Source organism: Vipera berus (assembly GCF_964194415.1).
Source record: "Vipera berus genome assembly, chromosome: 1".
NCBI classification, from domain to species: domain Eukaryota; kingdom Metazoa; phylum Chordata; class Lepidosauria; order Squamata; family Viperidae; genus Vipera; species Vipera berus.
The window spans coordinates 195,406,438-195,431,133 of record NC_138202.1 but is presented as its reverse complement, the minus strand read 5'-3'; the positions used below and the strand labels follow the sequence as shown (position 1 = coordinate 195,431,133).

Sequence of the window (24,696 nt, the reverse complement as noted above, 5' to 3'; positions counted from 1 at the left end):
AGCTGCAAGATTCAAAAGTTAAACTAGTTTCAAAATGGCACAATTAAAAAAATTATTAAAGACTATTATGAGATACTTTATAATGCAGAGGAAATCTCAAAAGAAAAAAATACAGCAGTATTTAAAAAAAGCAGACCTACCAAAATTTCAGAGAATATTCAAAACACGTTAAATGGAAAAATATCAATGATGGGAGATTACAGAGGCTATAAAAAGGCAAAAAAACCTGATAAGACTCCGGGTCCAGATGGATTACCCGCAGAGCTTTATAAATCATTACAAGATATACGAAGCCCAATATTGAAAGAACTGTGCAATGAAATACTTTTGGAGGCTAAAATACCTAATACATGCACTGAAGCCAATATTACCTTAATACCCAAAGAAGACTCTGATCTAATGCAAATCAAAAACTATAGACCAATATTGTTATTAAATGTAGATTATAAAATTTTTGCCTCAATAATAGCAGAAAGACTAAAGAAACTTTTGACCGAATGTATACATACAGACCAAAATGGCTTTCTACCTAAAAGACAGATTAAAAATAATTTAAGAATGATTCTAGATGTGTAAAAGTACTATGAAATTCATCCAGGAAACATGGCTTTAATATTTCTTGATGCACAAAAAGCATTCGACAACGTAAACTGGCAATTTATGTTTCAGTATCTAGAGGAAATGGATTTTGGAGAAAACTTTATAAATGTAATTAAAACAATTTATTATAAACAAACAGCCAAAATAATTGTAAATGGAGATTTTACACAAAACTTTGTCATTAAAAAAGGCCCAAGACAGGGATGTCCACTATCTCCATTATTATTTATACTAACACTGGAAGTATTGAATAGAAACATCAGAAAAGATATAGAAATTAAAGGCCTGGAGATAAAAGAAGAAAAATATGAACTACAAGCTTTTGCAGATGACGGTTTTTATATTGGAAGAACTGCTTGAAACAAGCATTAAACCTATGGAGAAAATAGAAAAAATTGGAGAAGTAGCAGGGTTGAAAATAAAGAAAAGACTAAAGTGCTAACAAAAAAATCTAACAGAAAAACAAAAAAAACCAACTAGCAAAAAACCCACAAATCTTCAAATAGTTAAAAATTATGTAAGATTGCTAAAACAAATAAAATTGGATTTGTAAAAATGGAAAAACTTACAATTTTCAATGTTGGGGAGAATAGCAACAGTGAAAATGAGTATCTTACCGAAAATACTCTTTCTATTCCAAACAATACCTGTAATACTGGGAAAAGCCCTTTTTGATGAACTAAATACAGTAATACTGAAATTTATCTGGCAAGGAAAAAAAAGCTAGAATCAGACTGAAAAGGCTACAAGAAGCGAAAGAAAGTGGAGGATTTGAGCTGCCGGACTGGATGTTTAACTACGAAACAACTATATTAACATGGCTTAAAGGATAATGCTTAGAGATAAAAGACTATTATACCTAGAGGAGTATGACCTACACATTGGTTGACATGCCTTTCTGTGGTATGGGAAGAATAAAATTCATAGATACTTTCAAAACCACTTTATAAGAAATGCACTTCTTTTAGAATGGGAAAAAATAAAAACAAAAATATATATTAAGATACCTGGATGGCTTTCAACAATGGAAGCATTTGCTTACCCAAATTTAATTAATTATGACAAAGTTGTGACCTATAAAGATAATTTGGACAATGAAGGGATATTGAAAGACAGACAAGACTTACAAAAACAAGGTATTGTTTTTATTGTATTGCCTAGTATCCTAGGACATTCAAAGCACAATTTGTAGAAAGAGAAGAGCAAACCATTTCACATCAGATCTAAATAATACAAATACTGTGTCTGATCATACAAATGTATAAATTTCTCTGGTTGGAGTTGATTTTAGCTCTATAATATATAGCCAAAATTTAACAAAGTGTTAAAAACAACAAAATCTTGGTTTTCTTTAGTGACCAAGCAACAACCCCCCCAACTTTATAAATGAGTCACAAACCAAACATGTGGACACAATCATAATGAGCATCTTCCTTAAATAATTTGCTTTGCTTGGTTTTAATGGAGCATGGTTCATGAACCCAAATTCGGCAGCTTGTAAATAATGATTTATAGATTAATGTATTGTATGAATCTGGCTAAGGCTTATTCAAAAGCCCATGATTAAAAACAATCCTTTAGTGCAATGCCTGCAGTAGCAAACATGAATTCTTGGTTATTGACAGTGAGTCCCTGAAGTAAAGTTGATGAGGAAGCTGGAGGGATTCACCTCTATCTACTTATCCTTTTAAAGACATGGAAAATAGCTGAGACAGAGTGCTTTTGAAAGATCTGTAGCAGACAGCAGAACAACTGCTGCAGTTCCTTTCTTCACTTTCTTATAGGCAAGAAGTATAAAACATAGGAGTTCTGCTAGAAAATAAAAGGGGGCAATTTTACAGAATGCCACTGGGAATCAAGCAACACACAAATTAAACACACACACACACACGTGTTCATGCTGGGAACTGCTGAAAGTTCAATCTCAGTTTGTAGGATGCTATGGGAATCTTGCTATTGCCCCCATTAACTTCCTGGATGAAAAGTATAAAAATTGTCAGAGATTAATTATATAAATGGATCTGGTGGGTCACAGTTAGCAGTTTGGTGATTTTCCTGCACATCTGAGTCTCATCTTCTTGTAAAGACTGAAACCAGCTGCTCGGGCCAGATAGAACTGTTGTGTAAATAAGACACTGCAAGCTCAAGGTTGGGAAACAAGTGACATAAAGTCCTTTCACTGGAAAAAGCAGATGGAAAAGGCTTAGGGTTTAACCTTGGCTGTACACGTACATACACACACACACTTATATCCAACAATTTGGTCACTAAGCAAAATGTGATGGTGCTGGACTTTTGCTGCAGTTGTTTACGGAATCATCTGCTGTTGTTAAGTGAAACAAGATACACAACCATAACTTGTAATTTCACTGCTTCTCCACTGACTCTGCTTCTTGGAAGCCAGGTATGAAGTCCATAAATAGCAATCATGTGACCATAATATGGGCGATAGTGATAAATGCACACCAACTGTGAAGCACCTGAATGGCAATCATGACTGTGGGGATGCTGTGATGGTTGTAAATGCGAGGACCCATTGTAAAGTTACTTTTTCAGTATCATCATAAATTTGAATGGTAATTAAACAGGTCAGTCTTTAAACAAGGTCTACGTATAAGCAGATCTCTCTCTCTCCCTCCCTCCCTCCCTCCCTCTGTATGCAAGTAAACATACCTTACAGTATCAAGTTTGTGACACTTCTCCTGTTAAGTAGTCACTGATGTGAGGTTGAGTTTCCGCAGAGTGAAGATTTATCACTGTCCCATTAGCTATAATTGGCTTTAAGGAAAAAAAGGTGTTCTGTGCTCTGTGGTTGCTAGATGCAGAAGAGACGAAACCAATGAGGTGGTGCTTCTTAGTTGTCTACTGAGTTACAAAATGCATACTGCCAATGGAAATCTTCATTTGCAGCCTAGTTTCTATAGAATACAAAGAAATCTACATGGCTATTTTAGCCAGGCTTATCAGTTCAGCTTCCCCATATTGATAAGTCCTATCTGCTTCAGCAAAGTCAAGTATGTCTCTTATCAAAACCTTCAAAATGGAACTCTCTTCCTCTTGCCAAGTTTCTTACACTCCCCTATTTTTCCAATGACATTGAACAGTTCTCAGAAAGAACAAAGACACCCTTTGGTGAATCCTGTTTTAAGGACTGGTTCTTCTCTGTCCCTTAATAAATAAATAAAACTGGGGTTTTATTTATGCAGGGACAAATATAATTTTTTTAAATTTGGTTTTAACTTTTGTATCTTGGTTTTTTAATCACCCTGTAAACCGCCCTGAGTCCTTCGGGAAAGGGCGGTATATAAATGTAATAAAATAAATAAAATAAATAAATAAAATAATGCTACAATCCTGAGGTAATTTATATAACAGTAGCTCCTCCACTTTGTGAGGGGCCCAGCTTTATATTTAACATACTGTTAACAGAAAAAGTGTGAAATACTTTCATTGCCTCCTGTCTTTGTAGAACATTTCTCATTCCCAAAATGTTCTTATTCAGGTTGGTGAAATAGCAACTAAGGTAGGGCATGTTTTAACATGTAATACTGATCCTAAATGATATTTATTTTGCTTGTTATTATTTATGACTTTGGTTACTAGAAATGCAAAAAGGCTGCAATGTAAGCTGAAATAATTTTCTGCACTTCCGTATGCCAGTAACAAAATCCACCTGCATTCTGCTCCAAACCTCTTATTTTCTTTGGTTTCCTAAACTCCTCTGGATTAAACCTAACACTTGCCTGGTTAGTAGCTTTCCTCAAAATGGTAAGAAATGCAAAGTCATCATGTGATCTGTGGGTCCTGAGATCTGGCAGCAGTACAGCTGGTACCTGAAAGATACTGCATCTGGAATTAATGGGGGGGGGAGGGAGGGTAGTCAGCTCCTGAGTTTCAGTATGCATATGTGTGATATTTTTATATTAACCCTAAAGAAACTAATGCTCTGGTTCTAGTATTTGAAATCCATATACTCAGTAGCTCTAGAATTTGATAGCACAAAGTAGAGATTGTATTGCAAGAAGACTGAAAGGGAACACTCCTAATTTGATTCCGTTAATGATGCAATTAAGTGGCATTGTTTAGGACGGCACTGTATCATCTTGTAATGCGAGTATTATTAAACCTTAGGGGAACAATTGTTTAGGATGATAGGCAATAAGGCATGTGAAAGAGGATCTGCAGACATGATATTGGGATACATAGGGCTGCAGAAAGAAGCCCTGTGGATATAAATGCTTTTGTTGATAGCTGATGAAATATATCGTGTAGACCAGGGGTGTCAAACTCAATTTCACTGAGGGCCGCATCAGCATTGCGGTTGCCCTCAGGGGGCCGGGTGGGTATGGCCAGGGTGGGCGTGGCCTACTGGGTGGGCGTGGCTAGAGTAACTATAGCCTACTGGGTGGGCGTGGCCAGCTCTACATCGTTTGCATCAAGGGTGCCTATGGGGGCCTGGGCAGGAGTGGGACAGATCTGAGGGTCTCTGGCAGGAGGAGGGTCTGTGGGCCAGGGCCAAGGCAGTGGGGGCCATTCCCTCACTGTTTCCAGGATGGCTTCACGGGCCACATGAAACCACTTCGCGGGCCGGATCTGGGCCCCGGGCCTTGTGTTTGACATGTCTGCTGTAGGGGTACAAACCTAAGATAGTTAAGCATACTCTTCTCTCTCCTCTCTATAAAAGTATTTCAGATTTAATTGCAGGGGTCTTTCTGATTATGTCCTATGACTAATTTGATAAAGTGCTCTGTATTTTGGAAAATAGGTTGCCTTCCCTTAGAAGTAAAAAATTATCCAGCTATTTAAATAGGACGTTAGGTAACTAGTTGCTGTTTTTTCTTCCCACAGGCTTGTGTAAAATTGATAAAAAGATATGGCTCTTAATCCACACAGATGCCAAAAGAAATACCTAACTATATAATAGTTGTAGTTAATAAACACAAGAAATAAAGGATATACAAATAGTCCTTGACTTATGACCACAACTGAGCCCACAATTTCTGTTACTAAGCAAGACAGTTGTTAAGTAAGTTTTGCCCCATTTTACAAACTTGCAAAAGGTGATCACATGACCCTGGGACACCGCAACCATCATAAATACGAGTCAGTGATCAAGTCTCCGAATTTTGATTGCACAACCATGGGGTTGCTGCAACAGTCATAAGTGTGAAATATGGTCATTAAGTTACTTTTTTCGTGCTGTTGCAACATCAATCACTAAATGAACTGTTGTAAGACTGAATGAATTGTTGTAAATGAATAGATGCTTTCTGAAAATTTCTTATTCTTGCTTTATCTTAAGTGACAGACTAATGAAGTCAAATTGGAATCATCAATAACCCAGACTGATTCTTTCATATGAAATCTCAAGTAAGAGAGATTACTATACATTAATTTCTTTAAAAATCGTATTGCATCCACAACAATCCATTGTTTCCACAGGACACAAAGATATCTGAAAGTTGGTTACTATCTTATGCGTCTAAGCAATGTGTAATCATTACGTCCGAGTAAGGTTTTCTTAAATATGGGAAAGCACTACAGTAATTCTATTTGCCCAGTTGCCTGTATTTCTGGCAGCAAATCTTTCTTTCTTTCTTTCTTTCTTTCTTTCTTTCTTTCTTTCTTTCTTTCTTTCTTTCTTTCTTTCTTTTTCTTTCTTTTCTTTCTTTCTCTTTTTTTTTTTCTTTCTTTCTTTCTTTCTTTCTTTCTTTCTTTCTTTCTTTCTTTCTTTCTTTCTTTCTTTCTCTCTCTTCTTTCTTTCAGTCTACCTATCTATGATAGTCTGTGTCAAATTTTATGACATTTGAAATTTCTAAAGTGAAGCTTATTTCAATGATTCATTTTTAATGATGAAAAAATGAAAAGCATATATACCTAATATGCCAAATATCTTTAGTCTACATATAATTGCTTTAGGTTATACACTCTGAAAGGCAGTACCATTTTTGTGCCATATTACAAAGTGAGAAAATAGTATTTTTTTCCTTTAATCCTTTTAATGAAATTGGAAATTAAGCAGAAAAGATTGGAGCAAACCCAAGGAATACTTTTCATCTGGTATAGCGTAGCAAATTTAATTTCATTGCGTTTATAAAATAAAGTTCTATTTTTTCAATCCATTTTTATCACACAAATCAAAGGATTTGACTTAGCTCCATATAGTACATGCAGAATATAATGTAAACTAACAGCAAAAAGAATAAGAGTCTGGCTGTGTCCTGAATAACTCTCACAGTTAACAGCAGCTTTTCTACTCTAACAATGAAAAACAGAGCATATAAAATAATTGCACAGGAGTAGCTCATCAGTAAAAGCTGTCAAATAAGCTTAATGCAATGAATGAAGGAAAATTTCCATTTGAAGAGGAACACTTTCAGACACTAAATGAGCTAAAGGAAAGTAGTTGACCTGTCAATTCAAGTAAATGGAAAGCCAGGAAAATGAATGTTGCGAAGCCATTCAGGAGGGTGGATTTCTCCTGGCAGGTATGCGTTTACAAGAGGAGAGGAAAATCTCCATTTTGTCTTTGTGGTGTTTTTTTCTGCTTTGAGATTGGCTGAAAAGAAGAGAAAAGTAAATGTTTCAGCCAGCAGCAACTTGACAGGAATCCCATTCAGAGCAGCTTCTTTAGAAAGCAATAGGTTATATTTTCTTTACCTTTTCTTCTCTACTTTCTTCTAAGTCTTTGACCTTGATATCTAAAATAAAGATACTTTGTTGAACTATGGGGCAGAGAGTTTTCTCTGGAGTAAAGTGGTTGGTAGCAGCTCACAGCTGTCAGCTTTTCAAAAGCTGTACTAAGGATGCAGCAGAGTTTGGTAGAAGGCATTGGAAACTCCTTGTAGGACCCAATGGGGCAGGGCTAGGCAACCTTGGCTTTTTTATGACTCGTGGACTTCAACACCCAGAATTCCTGAGCCAGCCATGCTGAGGGGAAAGGGAGAGGTTTCCAAGCTGAGCCATGCTGGCTCAGGAATTCTGGGAGTTGAAGTCCACGAGTCATAAAAGAGCCAAGGCTGCCTACCCCTGCACTGGGGCCCAAGCTACCATATCCCTTGCATGCTCACCCTGGCACCCTGTGACACTTATACATTTTTCCTTAGTGTTTCTTCATCAAGCACCTTCCTTTTCCAGTCAATCTCTACTTGACCTCTTTAGGTCAGCTTTTGATAAACCAGCACATTATGTATTTCTTCAGGGTGTTTGGCCTTGGACCAGCAAACAAATTTTGATTGATGGATATTTCCTTGTGTGAATTGTTTAAAGAGAAAACAGCATTAGCTAGGGGCCAGGGGTAAGCAACCTCGGCTCTTTTATGACTCATGGACTTCAACTCCCAGAATTCCTGAGCCAGCTGACTCAGGAATTCTGGGAGTTGAAGTCCATGAGTCATAAAAGAGCCGAGGTTGCCTACCCGTGAGCTAGGCTAACCCTAACCTCTCCCCCACCATCTTTCCTGACTCCTTAAAAGAAGCAATAACGTAGCCAGGATAGCCATAATGATGTTTAGGAGGGATCCTTGGAGGTGAGGAAAGTTGTGAGAAACAAGGATAAGAGAGAGAACAAGAAAAAGTTAGATATTATTTATTTTAATTCCATTTATATCCCACCCTTCTCCGAAGACTCAGGGCGGCTTACAAGCTTAGCAGTAGCCTTCATTCTATGTATATGCCTGCTTATTAGGGCTTTCACACACACACCCCAGCAGCATTATTACAAAGTCAGCTTAATTGCCCCCAACAATCTGGGTCCTCATTTTACCTACCTCGGAAGGATGGAAGGCTGAGTATTAACTGTTACCAATAAAGGAGAATATTTGTAGCTCAGGTTTGAAATGAGGGATCCTTGGTGCTCCCTGAGCTTGGCTGTTTTCTTGCAGATGTTTCATTACCAAACTAGGTTACATGATCAGTACTCACAGCATTGATGATGTTACCTAGTTTGGATAATGAAAGGTTCCCACATTAACTGTTAATCTACCATACCTTCTCTGTATTCTTAATAAAATAATTGTCTCTGTAATCTCTCATTAAATTACTTCTAACCTTCTAGCCTCCTTGGTTACATATATATTTTGATTTGCATAAATCTCTATAAAAGGGCCATATTCTTGCTCTTTTTCAGATTTGCCACTGCAGTCTCTAGTACCAAAATAAACACAATTTGTAAATACCACTACTACTACTACTAATAATAATAATAATGTTGGAAGGGACCTTGGAGGTCATCTAGTCCAACCCCCTGCTCAGACAGGAAACCTTATACCATTTCAGACAAATAGCTGTCCAGCCTCTTCTTAAAAACTTCCAGTGTTTGAGTATTCACAGCTTCTGGAGGCAGGTTGTTCCACTGGTTAATTGTTCTGTCAGGAAATTTCTCCTTAGTTCTAGGTTGCTTCTCTCCTTGACTAGTTTCCATCCGTTGCTTCTTGTCCTGCCTTCAGGTGCTCTGGAGAATAGCTTGACTCCCTCTTTTGTGGCAACCCCTGAGATATTGGAACACTGCTATCATGTCACCCCTCGCCCTTCTCTTCATTAAACTAGACATACCAAATTCCAGCAACCATTCCTTATATGTTTTAGCCTCCAATCCCCTAATCATCTTTGTTGCTCTTCTTTGTACTCTTTCTAGAGTCTCAACATCTTTTTTACATCATGGTGATCAAAACTGGATGCAGTATTCCAAGTGTGGCCTTACCAAGGCATTGTAAAGTGGTATTAATACTTCACGTGATCTTGATTCTATCCCTCTGTTAATGCAGCCTAGCACTGTGTTGGTTTTTTTGGCAGCTGCAGCACACTGCTGGCTTCTATTTAAGTGATTATCCACTAGGACTCCAAGATCCCTCTCACAATTGCTACTATTGAGCAAGGTACCACCTATACCAGGGGTCTTCAAACTTGGCCCTCAGCTGGCTGAGGAATTCTGGGAGTTGAAATCCACAAGTCATACAAGGGCCAAGTTTGATGAGCCCTGACTTATATTATACCTGTGCATTTTGTTTTTCTTGACTAAATGTAGAACCTTACTTTTTCACTATTGAATTTCATTTTGCTAGATAGCTCTCACTGTTCAAGTCTGTCAAGATCCTCCTGTATCTTAAGCCTATCATGTGGAGTGTTGGCTATTCCTGCCAGCTTGGTGTCGTCTGCAAATTTGGTGAGTTCCTCATCTATCCCCTCATCCAAATCATTGATGACGATGTGGAAGAGCACTGGGCCCAGAACAGAGCCTGGGGACCCCACTACATTCTTCCCTCCATGTAGATGCAGTTCCATCTACATACTTCTATCGATGGGGCTTCTAGTTACTACTATTAAACAAAAAGGATATTTTTTCTTATATTGTAAGAACTAATGCTGCACATATTTAGCTTGCTACCTACATTTAAATATTATGCTATTTCCATTTTATGCATTCATTACTTTATATATATTTGGATATGAAAACAAATACATATTTAAAATTAATAGTTTTAAATTTTTGATTTCCATCTTATGTTTCTCTACCTTATTAAAAATGCTTTGTCATAATCACTGTGAATAGTTCTTAGAGTTCCTAGGATACTGTTCATTCATAATTGATTTGGCTTAAGTTTGTTTTAAAGCTAAATATTTCAGTACAAATAAAAACTCTAAAGTACCTTGTTTAAAATTTCACAGATTTACCAGTGATGACATGGAAAACTCATGAAATTTAAGGCAACTTCTAAATGTGCCGTTTATTTTTCTGGTAAACAGAACTTACCACAAAAGATGCAATTTGGGAAAATATAAATACATATGTATTTGAGGCTCCTCTGTCTTAAACACTTGCTAATAAACCTTAATATACTAGGTCATGTTCTTTCGGTTTCAGAGTGCCAAAGCTATGTTATATTTGGGCTTATTTCAAATAAAATATGAAATATTCATGTATGTCTACCCTTGTTTATATCTGTAGTACCAAGACAGTATTTTAGATTTAAACATATGGTAGCAACTCAACTGGGCATTTAGATATAATATATTTGTAAACCTAACAGGTTAATTCTTGAGGGCTTTGTGAGGACAGTAATGTTATTTTCAACTAACTTCTCAAAATAACTGAGAAATTGTAACATTGTGTTACTGATCACATATTTACTTTGGCTAGAGGGCCTGATTCTTGGAACAAAATTTGAGCAGCTATTCAAAGGATCTATTGTCCTGTTTTGCATCTCCTTGAAGGACCCACCAAATGTATTTGTCCCAAAAGATGGGAAATGTGTCAATGAGGTGTGATCCAATTCCTTTCTGAAATGTCCTTCCCACTGAGCAAAGGACCGAGACCACAAGGCCTAACAGGAAGAAAACACTATTCTCGCTGATGTAAATCTCAAATTAAAACAATCGAGATGTCAGGTTTCCTTGTTTTCAAATAATTTCAAACACTAATGTTTAAAATGATATAAAATATTTACCATTTACCACATGTTGGCTGCTTTTAAGGTCGTTATAGATGTTTACAGTTTTATGAGGCAATGATTATAATATATAGCAAGGTTGCCCCAAGTGGTCATTATCAATCCCCAACAATAAATTTCTGGTGCAAAATTTTTGGCAGCGGATAAAAAATTGGTTGGAAGAAATATTACGACAAAAAATTGATTTAAAACCAGAAATCTTTTTATTAGGGATTATTAACGATAATCTCAGTAAAGCATCTCTAGTACATATCTTAACCGCAGCAAGACTGGCATATGCCCAAAAATGGAAAAGAAAGGAAACACGCACTGAAGAAGAAATAATAGATAAAATTTTATCCTGCGCTGAAATGGACAGGTTAACCCTAGAGATCAAAAATAAGAATGAAATGGAGTATTATGAAATTTGGCAAAATTTGTACAATTGGTTAGAGTTAAGGAGGATCGCTGAGATGACCATTGTTTGATTGGCTGATAATGTAAGGATTTCTTATTAGCATCTATATAATGGACATAACTGAAAGATATGTAAATATAACGCTGAGGACTGAATGACAGTTTACTAAAAAACCCGACAGATGTTATATGTACAGTTTGTTATACTCAGTCCTGTTATAGACTGTATTTTAGGTTTTTGTTATTTCTTTCTGTAACATAAGATAATACTAATAGTAGTGTTGTAGCTAGAGAAGTTGAATCATGTCCACTTTTGTTTTTAAATGTATAATAAAATTTTCTAATAAATAAATAAATTTCTGGCGGTCAATAGGTGGTTGATAAATGATGGAGCTCAATTGTGTCAATCTTTCGGGGTCTCTACAGAGCTCCACACCAGTCCCTAGTCCTGAAGGTAGTTAGCAGCAAGAGTGTTACCTGGGCTTGAATAGTTAGCCACCAGTGACAGTGGCCTTGAGGTGTCTTTATTATTATGCTCAATAACACAGTTAGACAAATGTTTGGACTGGATTTGGCATTTTTGTGCACCTACTGAGTCCTTCCTAAGGACCTGAGATAGGCAGATTTGTTTAATTATATTAAATTTGTTGTTGCAACATGTCAGTTATTCCAAGTAAAGCCGCCTGTTACAATTGACTGATGGTTATCTTGTCAATGCTGAGGGTGTTCAGGTGGTATTCCAGATATTTTGAAAATGCACTCAAGGCGCCTACAAGTAGTTCTCAATTTACAACCAAAATTGGGACCAGAATTTCTATTGCTCAGCAAGGTGATTTTTAAGTGAGTTGCAGCATATTTTATGACATTTTTTCAGTGGCATTTTACCTTTGAACAGTCACTAAACAAATGGTTAAGTTGAGAACTACCTATATTACTTTTAATACTATCTTTGCTTTCTTTTGCTGCAGTATTCTACTTCTATTTGCAGGACTTTATATTTTGTGATTTTCTCCATTTCTTTCTTTTATTCTGCCGTGTCCTAGGTATTGCATTGTCCACTATCCTCACTCTTATGTCTTTCTTATTATCAAGTCTGGGGATATTGTGTGGCAGACACTTGTCTGTTTATTATTCTAACATACACACAATGTGCAGTCACAGCTGCCAGTTCTTCAGCTGGTGTCTGCACTCATACAAATTGATTTCTTAAAAAAAACAACCCCTAAGATGTCATAATGTATTGGCACAGAATATATGCAGATCCAAGCAGTGTGTCTTTTTGTAACTGATTATGGAAACTTTTGCAATATGCAGATTTTCTAACGTTTTCTTGGCTTTTTTTAAAAGCAAGTTTTATTGGTTTTCCAGTTAAAATCTACATATTTAGAAAGCATCATGGTTACTGGGTAATCAGAGATTCAGTAACAGAGTTTTCAGTACATAATTCAGGTTACATTATCAAAACATCCTTCTCAATTTCCCTTAACATTTCATACAACCAGTTTAAACTAATAAATTTCTAGAAATAGCATGGTCAGTTAAAAAATTTGTCAATTCAATTTCATTGAGATATATCTATGTCCTGTTATTAAATTTTAGCTAATTTTGATTTTAATTATATTATTCAAATTTAGCCTTTAACATCCCAAGTAATATTCACAACCCAAATTTCCCTTATTTCATTACACCAAAAACTATAGCATCTAATATGTACACAATGGCTGAGTAGCTATGTTCTACCTAATAAACATTGTCTGTTTCACATCCTACTATATCACACATTACTGACAGGACCACAGCCTATGCTTATCAATCTACAACTATTTATACATAACCAGATTCTGTTTTAAATTTTAGCTAATTCTTAATTCTTAAATAGAATAATCAAACGTCTTTTTAACATCAAACATGGGATCCATAAACCAAATTTCCATTGTGTCAGTGCATAAAGTATGTCTAAAATAAGCCTAATAGATAAACACATTCTAGTTCTATCTCATAAACATTTTCTATTTTAGATCCTGATAGATCACTGATTACTAAAAGGATAGCCTTTAATGGTTCTCTAAGAACTCACTTTTTAAATCTAACTCTGGCTTTCTTTTTTTGCCAATCAGGTTTCCAGACCAAGGCCTTTAAATTGCCAGATATTTGAATATTTGAATCGAAGGAGGCCACCTAGCCATCAGTGATCCACAAAAACCAAACCATTTATAATCATTATGTTTTTGCCCTGTTAGTTCTAGTCTCTGTATTTGCTCTAAAAACTTTATCTTCAGTTTGGTCTGGATTCCTCTTCTGTCTGAGTTCACCTGCTTTAAGCAGAGAGTCTTATCCAGTTTTGTAATTAGTGCACGGCTATCCAGGCTTTCAGGAAACTGTCTTTGTTGATCTTCCACGTCCTCTATGTTAGTATCACTATCTTGCACACAGTATACTTCTAAAATTATAGGCTCTTTTGATGGAGTCAAAAGTTGAATATTAAGTTTTCCCATAGTTTGTTGTTGGTCCTTAAGGTTATCTGTCATAGTGATAGTCCCTTGTACTTTTAGAGCTGTCGGTTCTTTGGATAGAATCAATTTTTTGTATTAGTTTTTTCAATATCTTGTTGTACCTTGTGTTCCTCTGTCTCAGTAGTAATTTGTTCCAGTTTTGTTCTGAGTTGTAAATTCTTTAGCTGAAGTCTGGGTTACAGCTTGTAAATTGGAGTTGGCACCTAAATTTTCCAGCCTGGAGATAAACATCTCAGAAACCTTATGGATTGTTTCTAATATGAGCTTATAGTCAAGCGAGGTTAGTGGCTGATCAGTCTCCATTTTGAAGTAGTAGTAAATAGTCCTTAGTGGAGGCTAATTTTTAAACAAAAGTCAGTAAATGTTCACCTCCACAAGCCTTGAGTTCACCTCCATCTGTTTCAGGTTTTTATCTTTAGCTTATAATGTCAAGGGCAGTTCCAAAATAAACAGGTTTATTTGCCAAAAAGGCCACAAGATGTCCCCAGTGTACTTAAAATCTTTTTCAGACAGAGTAAATTTATCAGTTTTGAGTACATTTAAGTAGTTCTTTTCTCTTTTCTCCCTTTTTTTAATCAAATAGAGAGAGTAGCCAGTTTTTGTAAAGATATGAGTTTTGGGTCACCAAAAATAGGAAGTAAGTCAAATTAAATAGTATTATTCTGTTCAAGGTTTTCTTTATTCTCCTGGCATGATCAAAGGCCACCCATAAGGAGGGTGGGGGAAAAAAGGCTCCCTTCCCTCTCTCCTCGCTGGGGGACACAAATTCAAGGAGCTTTTAGCAGGAAAAAGTAGACAATTAGGAAAGGAAGAAGGCAATTCTCATCCAGTTTTCAAGTTCTTTGTTGTAATTTTGGCTTCGGCAGGAAATGGCTGAAACGATGGGCCATGGGAGTGGCTGATCCTTTCTTTGTCGGTTTGGAGAATTGCTCCAAGCTGACAGGAGGACCACCACCCTTCTACCACCAACTGGAGAGACCTCTCCCCTGCTTGTTACCCCTCCAGGGTGACTTTCAACCCCTTTACAGGGGTCCCCCAATGAAGAAATCCAGACGACATAGGAAGCATTCCCTCACGCGTCTGGCCATGCTGAAAGCCGGAACCGGAAGTCGTGTTCTTGGCTTTTAAGTAATCATCCAAAAGATGATTTTCTTCTTCAACAGTTTGTTTGACCTGAACTAAACCACTATCTCCACTTCTGTGGGATACGTACAATCTATCAATAATACCACAGGGATGTAATGCATAGTGAACAGCTGTAAGCTTTCTTGTTTTTTGGCCCAAATGGTCCAGTTCAGCTTGAGTCTAATAATTTCAGCAGGGTATCATATCACAGGTATCGATGGCTTTGATGCTGTTTCCACCATTTTATTTTGTCTTTAGCATTTTGGTTCTATTCTATACTAATCAAATTTTTAACTGGTCCATGGTTGGTGTTTTATACAAATGTAAAATGCTCAAATATGTGTAGGCTTCATCCTGATTGTTTCTGATAAGTTTGGCCATTTGGCATTTCGATTCCATTACTGTTTGTGATTTTACCCTGATTTATTGCTACTGTAGTACATTTGTAGGCCAAATTCCATTGCTATATCTATACTAAAATTATTATGGTATTTGTCAATGATTGGATTTTGATTTTTGATATTCCATAAAGCTTCAAATCATTTATATAAACAAATGTGAGATTTTGGTAGCTAAGATTTGTTTTCTTCAAAATCACTGAAAGTGGGATCATAGCAGTGACAAATGATAAGGGTGATGAGTAATTTTGGAACATGCCTCCCCTAATATTGACAAGCATTTTTTCACTTCCAACTACCAATTCTTTCACTGCTTTGTTATTTTTTCTATAAATATTCTAACTTGCATCTCATCTTAATTTCCTTGTTTTGGCCTCCAGCCTGATCCTCCTGTTTGGAATCGAGTATGACTTTGGTTTTCATTTTTTTAAAATTTAGATACTCCATTCCTCTGTAACCACTAGCGCTGTACTCTAGGGCAGGGCTTTTCAACCGGTGATACGCGTACCACCAGTGGTACTTTGGCACGTGGTATGCAACCATCCTAGAGAAGTGTAGCGGGGGAGGGGTTACAAAGTTACTACTTTCAACACAAGCAGTCTTTATATTGGTAATTCTGCAGTACCATATTTTTCTCTTTTAATTGTTGGAGGGTTAGTTCATTGGTTGTTTCAGTGCTGGCTTGTATTGGCTCTCTTATTACTTCTTCTAAGTTATCATTTCTGTAGTTCAAGTCAACTTTTTCCTTTGTATTTGCAATTGTAGCTATCTGAGTTTCTTCTACTGTTTCATTGCTATTCTGAGGTCTTCAAAAACATTTTTGTATCACTATTTGTAATAGCATTTTTTAAAGTAGCATTTATTATATATTTTCACATAATAAATATTTGGGTGGTGGTGAATAACAAACTTCATGATGGGGTGTGTGTCAATGAACTATAGAGTTTGGATTACTTGATCTATATAACTGAACATAATTTTCTTCAATCTGATGTCCTCCAGTCATCATGTGAATTGGGAGTTGCACATTTTGAGAGACATCAAGTTTGGGAAGGCTAATATAACAGGTAGTAATACAAATTTAACCACAAAGAATGGGACATATACTATGCTAAATTGACCACACTACAAAGACAGATACTGTAGAGAAATATATTCTTAAATCCTATGGACCATCCCCAAAGTAAGTTTATAAACAACATACAGAAAGCGTGGAAAGTATGGGTCCTGGAATTCTTTTTAACTCCTTAATAATAACAATGCTTGAATATTGTTGACCTGGAGGAATAAGGGCTTAAATAAAAAGAGTTGGCAGAAATTGATCACCTGCCCAACTGACTCTCTCCTAGAGATGCACTTTTTTTTTTAGTTTTGCAGCCTGTAGCCAGATAAAGGCTATTTCAACTTGAACTTTCTTTTGCTAAATTATCTTGCCATATCAAATTTGGTTCTATTCTCTTGCGTTTTCAGAGAATTATTCTGCTGATGAACAGACTCGCAAACCCCTTCATATAGTTGCTTACCCATATTCCATTGGAAAGAATAACAGTAGCCATATATATAATAAGCTATATTGACACATGATTTAACACTTTTCTAATGTTTTCTAATATGTAAGGTGCTATGGAACTGGTTATTATTCGAAAGATAACTAATAAGATAGATGATGTATAAGGCATAATAGTTGCTCTATTAGATTTGTATGAATACTTGTGCAGTGCATTTGAAGAATCATAAGGCAATTATCTCTCTTTATAACATCCTCTGGCATAGGAAAAATAATTACATTTTACATGAAGTTATCCACTACTTCCTTGTCATGTAAAAAAAACCATATTGCTAATCAATATCATAGACATTATTCTTCCTGTTATTTTTCTCAAACTCAATGCCTAATTTTATATATTCCACCATTTCACACCAATTTCATAACAGTGAGAAAAACCTTGCTAGAGTTCCAGATCTGTGCAAAAAAGAGAAACATTACAAAAGCTATGATTCCTGAATGCCCTTCGTTCCTTTAATCCTGATGTCGAAACATTTCCCCCTCTTGTCTCGAAAAGGTCCCTCCAATTCTTTACTCTGTAATTAATATACCTAAATACTGAATAGGATTCTTCCACATTCCTATGAGTTTTACTGCTTTTAGTGTTATCTAAATTGAAAGCCTGAAAAAATTCTGGGAAAAAAAACCAGTTTGACACTTGAGACCTCCTTTCTGATTCGACAGAAATACCCAAAATAATAATGAACACGCCAATATCTTCCAGGGGAAAAAAATCCTTTGCATGAGACTTGAACACATATGTCATGGGGTGTGGGTTACACATAAACCAAGTAATACGTCTTTAAACTCAGCAAGGGCAGTTTCCATATGCTGTCCAAGAAGGAAAACTCCTTGGCCTCGCTAATGTTGCCAAGTTTTCCATCAAGATGCCATAAACACGCATCTGATTTAATGTAGAGTTTTCCTTATCTGAAAAGAGCCATAGTTTTCAATGTTTTTATAGCTAAACAGCAGGATTACATGTTTTGTGTAAGAAGGAAGATATCTAAAAATATATATGAATACAAAAGATGCCATCAGTTGAAGCATCTACAAAGGGAGCTAGTCTGTTGGCAGCACATAAAGGTAGAATATTCAAAGCTAAAGTATTTGACCTACTACTCCCCTTTAAATAAATAAACATATACTATAGTTAAAACATTCTTTTATTTCTGTCTCTCAACAGTATCTCAAATTTGCAAAGCTTTCATTTGCCATATTTTATAAAAGTACAAACTTATGTATAGAAAATGTAGAGACTTTATGTCAGTCATTATTGGCCCTCATTACAATTGATTATGATTTCCCTCAGCCCAGCTAGTGTGTCTAATGAGGAGGAAAGTTAAGATTTTGTATTTCAGCATCAGCTCAACCCTGAATTATGGTAGCCAGAAGCAGTGCTTTTGTAAAAAAAAAGAAAAGAAAAAAAAAAGAAAAGGTGCCGGAACTCACACACAACACAAGGTTTACTTTTATGGTTCCAAAAAAAAAAATCCCTGTTCAAATTTTAGTATATCTAAAAGACTAGGATTTTGTTCAAGTTAATACTATTAATGTTACCATGCATTGTGTGGCTTTAAATTACAAGAACGCCACGTTGCTTTTTAAATATTTAAATGTAAAATTAGAAAATTAATAAAACTTTTTTTAAAAAAAGTAATCTGTAAGTTTCAACTTTAATTTGTTTCAAGTCAATATCCATATTAAAGTCCAAATGTAAATTTTTCCACCTTGTTTGACAACTTCTTAAAAATAATTCAATCTTTTACAAGCAACCAAATTTTTCCCTTAGTATTTACTGTCTCGTGTTTAAACTAATACAAAGTACTCATCTATTTGAATATGTTCTATTTTAATTCTCACTAATAAGTCAAAACTCCAATTTTCTTCAGTCTTATTTTAGCTTTCTTTCTTTGCCAACTTGCCTTCCATTTCCGTGCTTTTAAGTCATCCAGTAGATCTCCCTGTGTTATTATATATATTGTTTGAAGTAGAAAAGGCCATCTGGTCACCATTTTTTTGGAAGGACTAACAAATCGTCTATTTTTCCATCTCGATGTAGTTGTCCTGAAATGTTTATCTTCCCTTCAGTCTGTTCTTCTTCTTGAAGAAGACTTCTTATATAGAAAGTCTTTTCCTTTTTCCATGTTGTCAGTCTCTTTTCTGGGTTTTCCATTAACTGTGTTTGTTGATCAATTGAAACTTCTATCACAGTATTTAATTGTTCCAATTCTTCTATTATATTCTGTGTAGTTGATTCTTTAGTTGTAATCAAAGTTGGGGTTTGTATATCTGGGCTGACATCCTGTTCTTTTCTATAGCTTCTTATTTCATCAGTAGCTCTAAGAATAGTTTCATAAATTGCTTTCAACATAAACAGAATCTGTTCCTAATCTTCATCCATGTTCTCTTAGTAGAGTGTTAAGTTAAAAGCTTTACAATCAGAGAATGAAAATAATTTTGTCACTGAGTATAGAACACAGCTGGGCTTTTCTCAGCTGATATCTGTCAAAGTTGCAAAAATTTTATCTATACTCTGTGCGTAGAGCCAAGTCTCTTTTAGACAATAACAAATTGTAATATCAGGTTTAGCCACAAGATGTCACCCATGCCATTTAGAGTTTTTTTAAAATCCAAAAGTTTTATAATCCTTTTTCCGATTTTACTTCTTTTTTGTAGGTAGAAACCCAAATCTTCAATAAGAATTATAGTACTAGCCTAAATTTAAAAAGGAAAATGTATGAACATGTTTCTCCACAAAGTACCCAATTCTGTATACCTCCTATTATATGATATGTATTCATAAATGCATATTGTAACAATTTTAGAGCTGGAAAGTACTCTAAATATTCTGAAGGCTTATTTACTGAATAACAAAATATTTTAGTCTGAATTTTATAATTAGTTTTATGTGATCTTTTACAAAGGCTTGAAGTTAGGAACAATGATTTTAAAATTGTTGAAATATTAAAACAGCATAAATATCTATAAAATAGAATAATTTTATTTTATGTTACTTAAATATGAACCTATAGAATTTTCACTTCGAGAACTGATTTTTGAACTTTTAAGAATTTGCAATGTATTTTCAACAGTTAATGCATATATTTGAAAATATGAATCTACAAATGCATTTTTAAATTACAGTCCATATCTCTATATCTATACTTGTGAACAAAAGTTTCGGGGCAAACTTTCAAAAATAGACATGAGGATATGCATGATCTGAATGAGTAAATATGTATAATTTTATAAGGAAAAGAAATTTTTGGAAAAGTGAGAAAGTTACTTTTTTTCGTTCCTTGTCTTATTTTTTTATATTCCATCTTCCAAACTAAAGTAAAAATCACTTTGATATAGAATTATTCAATTTTTCACATAGTACTCAGAATTTTAAGAGTTCAGTGAACAAATCATAATAACAATAATTGAGAATAGCACACTTATATTAAAAATGAGTACTTCAATTCAGAATCTGAATTGAAGTACAAATGAAAAAATAACAAGTAAAGGTATAGTATAGAGAAGCCAAAGAAGATTTTACCATCATTTTTGGTCTATATTCTTAGCATGGAGCTAAATATAATTGAGGTATACATTTTTAATAGTGCTGGTCAAAATGGTATTAAGCAAAGCTGCAGTTTAATATAGAGTATAGAGAAATACTTGCAGTTCGAAGGAACCAAGGCATATTAACTGAACATTTCTGTGTCACAATTGACCTATGGACACAGACAGGAATCAGAGGTTGGAGATAGGTAGCAGATGAGGTTAGGAGTCAGTAATATAATCATACTAATATCTACAGTATTCCAGCAAGGGAGACAGCAGACATATGGAAAACACATTTGAAAGTATCACGCTGTTAATTACCTGGCATATTCAGCTATCTGCAGATACTATTTACTGTTTCGATGTAGTTATAAACAATTGGATGCCTTATTTCAGTATAGTCATTTCTTGGAGTTGCAAATTGCTTATTCTCTAGCTACACTATATATCAAAGATATATTTTAATAATTTGAGGATGTTGAAAAATTCCAGTGACTAAACTTCTCCTAATCAACAGGCGTTGCCTTTACTTGTACAAGTTTGCAATTATATTATAGGTTCTCTAAAGACCTTAATTAAGTCTATGACTATAGCCAATGAGCAGTTTCTTAACAGTAATATAATTATGCTACCAAATAAGGGAGGGATTATATCAGAACTGGTTCCTATGCATTCCAACTACGTCATTTTATATTCTGAAATCTGTATGGATTGAAGCTTTAATGCCTTACAACTAAACTGTCACAAACTTTGAAAAAACAAACTGATGGCAAATGTAGGTAAAAAAGAGTTCTGTGATCTTCTAACAAAATGTAAGATAGTATTTCTAATAAAAAAGCAGAAATATCATATACTCTTTGGTTAGGTTGTACATTTCTAACAGTATTTACAAAGTCTGCTAAATTTAATTAGTGAATAAAATGTATTATTTCAAATATATTGCATGATATCAATCAGGTGGGTAGATGTGTGCATAATGATGCAGCCATAAAAATAAGATGTGGCTGTATCTGTAAACAAGTGTCAGCTGAACTTCTGTAGGTGACACATTTAAGAATGAGGGGGCCATTACTGAAAAAAGTCATCTTGTCCTCACCACATACATTTATTGGGCGGGAGGACAGTTTCAATAGGCCTTCTCTTGATGGCTCAACAGGATAGCTATAAGAAAAAAAACCCCGAAGAATGCCCAGCTTGATTCTTTTTATGTAAGAAGAGAAAGAGAAAATCCTGTCAAACTTTTAAGATTCTGTCATTATATTTTACAATTAATAGACTTCCAATAGTACAGGTTTTTTTAGGCAATGACCAGTACTTTGAATTGAGTCCAGAAGCCTATGGAATACAGAGACCTAATAGATGTAATCCTCTAACTGTAGGCTTCCTGAGCTAGCAGCCTTACTGCTGCATTCTGAATCTGGGCCAGCTTCTGAGTCATCTTCCAAGGCAAGCCCATGTAGAGTGAATTGTGATAGGACAGTTATATGGCAATTGCCATGAATCATTGTCACCAAAGCATTCTGGTCCAGGCAGTTCTATAATGAATGCACCAGCCAAACTCATGTTACAGCAAGACCCATTAGTCCAGGAGAATCTCCAAGTCATGGACCAGAGGCAGAACCTATACCATAGTGAATCTTATGCATTTTCCCAGGTTCCATAAACTCAGAAGAATCCTATGTCATAATCCAAAGTACGGCTCTTTACCTCACTTGAATCAGCCCAACTGGAATCTAAACAGAAGTGATTTGATCAGTAAGAAAAACTGCAAAATTCTCTAGATGGCCTGCAGGTGCCTTATCTTGCCTGCATTTCCCTAAAATGACCACACTTTCAATGAACATGGAGTCAATGGTTACAGTAAGTGTGGAAAAGTCTTGATATGTCATCACACTTATTGCTATTGAGTAGGCTCCAACATGAGCTTGTATTTGTGCTTGGCTATGCTCACTTTTGCTTTTATGTCATTGTCAATCTTATCATCTTTTCTGTCATGTCCCCCACTTATTAAAAAACAACAACCATGGAGCTACTTGGAATTGAAGGTTAGAAAGTGAGATACCTCTGTATTCCAGAAACTGAATATGTCAGCCCGTAAATCAGAGCTGCCCACCAAATTGTTGGGAAAATTCCCAAGCACCCTCTGGATCCATCAGATCCTTGCAGAGGTCCAGAAGGCTACAATCCACAATTCAAATCATCAAATCATCCGACTATGATAAAAGGACATTTGTAGGTTCTGTCTCTCATATCCAGATCCCATCTCATCTGCTCTGAAGTAAAGAACATATCAACCAGGTGCCTGCCTATGTGCACAAAAGCTGCAATTGCTTCTGCTTATGCCCATGATTGTCACGGAGGCCATAAATTCATGAGCCATTCTAGAATTCCCTCCTGGGGCATGAATTTTGAAATTTTGAATTCATCCAAGATCATAATTCCCAGGGACTCTACACCATTCTCCATATAGAATATAGAGAGAGAAGTTCAAAAAGGGCCATTTCCCGACAACTCTTAACATCACTACTAACTCTAGCTTCTCTATGCAGTTCAGCTTAGCATACAGGCACTTGCAACTAATCACCTCTGTATCACTGCAAGGTTTTCACAAATGGAAATCCTTGTTTCCTGAGCTTGATGTTATGAGTGCTGCAGAACCCAAAACCTAATAGCCAGATTTCTTAACAGGGCTATATCACTGAGCACGAATAGTACATGTTTCAATAGTACGTGCCAGGTCTGCTTCCTCATGCACATGATGGATGGATACAATTTTATTGTATACAGAAACTGAAATTTCGTGGAGATCAAGGAATCCAACATATGGCTAACTAGCCCAGGTTGGAGGCAATTAGTTTAGAAGAGACCTACACTAACATGAGAGTTCCTTCTCCTGTAATGGCTTATCCAATGCACTTTCCTTCCCCCCTATCAGTTTCAATATATATATATATTAAAATTTGAATCTATGTTGAATTTGCTAACACAGTTGACAAAAGGCCTAAGAAACCACCATCATGGACAGAATTTGTTATTTTCATTAGGTATATATTAATAGTTAGAATTGATGATGTTACCTAGTTGGGTAATGAAATATCTGTAAGAAAACAACCAACCTCTGAGTAACAAGGACCCCACATAATTAATAATTTGTTGTAAGAATTAATCTGGAATTAAAAAGTATAAAGTTTATATTGCAATACCACTCTTCTCAGCTGTTCTAAAAAACCCGAGATAACATCAGAATGCTATTTTGCGTCCTGTCTGGAAAGCAGTCTTCCCAGAACAAACTTTTAATTAATTTACTATTTTTTATTTTGTGAAGTACTAGCCAAGAGGCTTGGCTGTTGCCCAAAATCAAGCAATTCATCAGCAAAGTAATAGAAGTAATTGAACTCTCACTCTTGTATTTGGTTAGTTCAAACCATGATTGCATATATCAACTTGAATGATCTATGTAATGACTATCTACTGGATAGAAATCTGGAAACAAATCCTGAAAAGGAAAAAAAATCTCATTTTGAAAATGAGCAGAAAACATTTTGCTGAGTCATCCTTGCATATTTGGGATTATAGAGCTGTAGGACAGGAGAATTCTGAACTGTCAGTATTTTGTTAAAGTCGAACAATTTTGTGAAAAGGGACAAAAAAAATGGAAAGAAATCAAATTCTAGGATATTATTTGAAGGGACCAGGCAAGTTAATACTATTTTGACCCAATCATGCTTTCTTTGCCCTCCCTTCAAACTCTTTCTAAATTCAGTTAGCTCTTTCAACTGCACTAATGGAGCCTGGCAAAGGCAATAGAGTAGGACAGTGATGGTGAACCTTTTAGAGACCGAGTGCCCAAAAACCACCCCACCCCCGCCCTGCTCCGCTCTCACCCCGCCTGCACTCAGGGCCATCTATGCCCGCCAATCACCCAGGCGGCCCTGCAGTGCCATGACGCCCACGCCCTCTGCTGCCCATCTGCCATGTGCTTGGCTGCGCTGCTCCATGCGGGGCTGCACCCGGGGTTGACTCTCCTCCAGGGGGGGTTGCTGCTGAGGTGGGGGCTGCAGGGGGAGGCGGGGGCTGTGGGGGGAGGTAGGGCCGGGGTGATGCCATGCGTGCCCACAG

At 35.9% G+C, this 24,696-nt stretch overlaps 1 protein-coding gene and 1 long non-coding RNA gene across 4 annotated transcripts in view; one reads left to right on the top strand and one right to left on the bottom strand.

Moving 5' to 3' along the window:
- The window catches only part of COMMD1 (copper metabolism domain containing 1), an 86,340-nt gene that overhangs the window by 15,470 nt on the left and 46,174 nt on the right, over nucleotides 1-24,696 (bottom strand). The window lies entirely within an intron of this gene.
- LOC308677734 lies at nucleotides 9,447-10,482 on the top strand. Its single transcript, XR_014028559.1, has 3 exons — nucleotides 9,447-9,475; nucleotides 9,662-9,762; nucleotides 10,266-10,482. It is a non-coding gene; the product is annotated as an uncharacterized lncRNA (long non-coding RNA).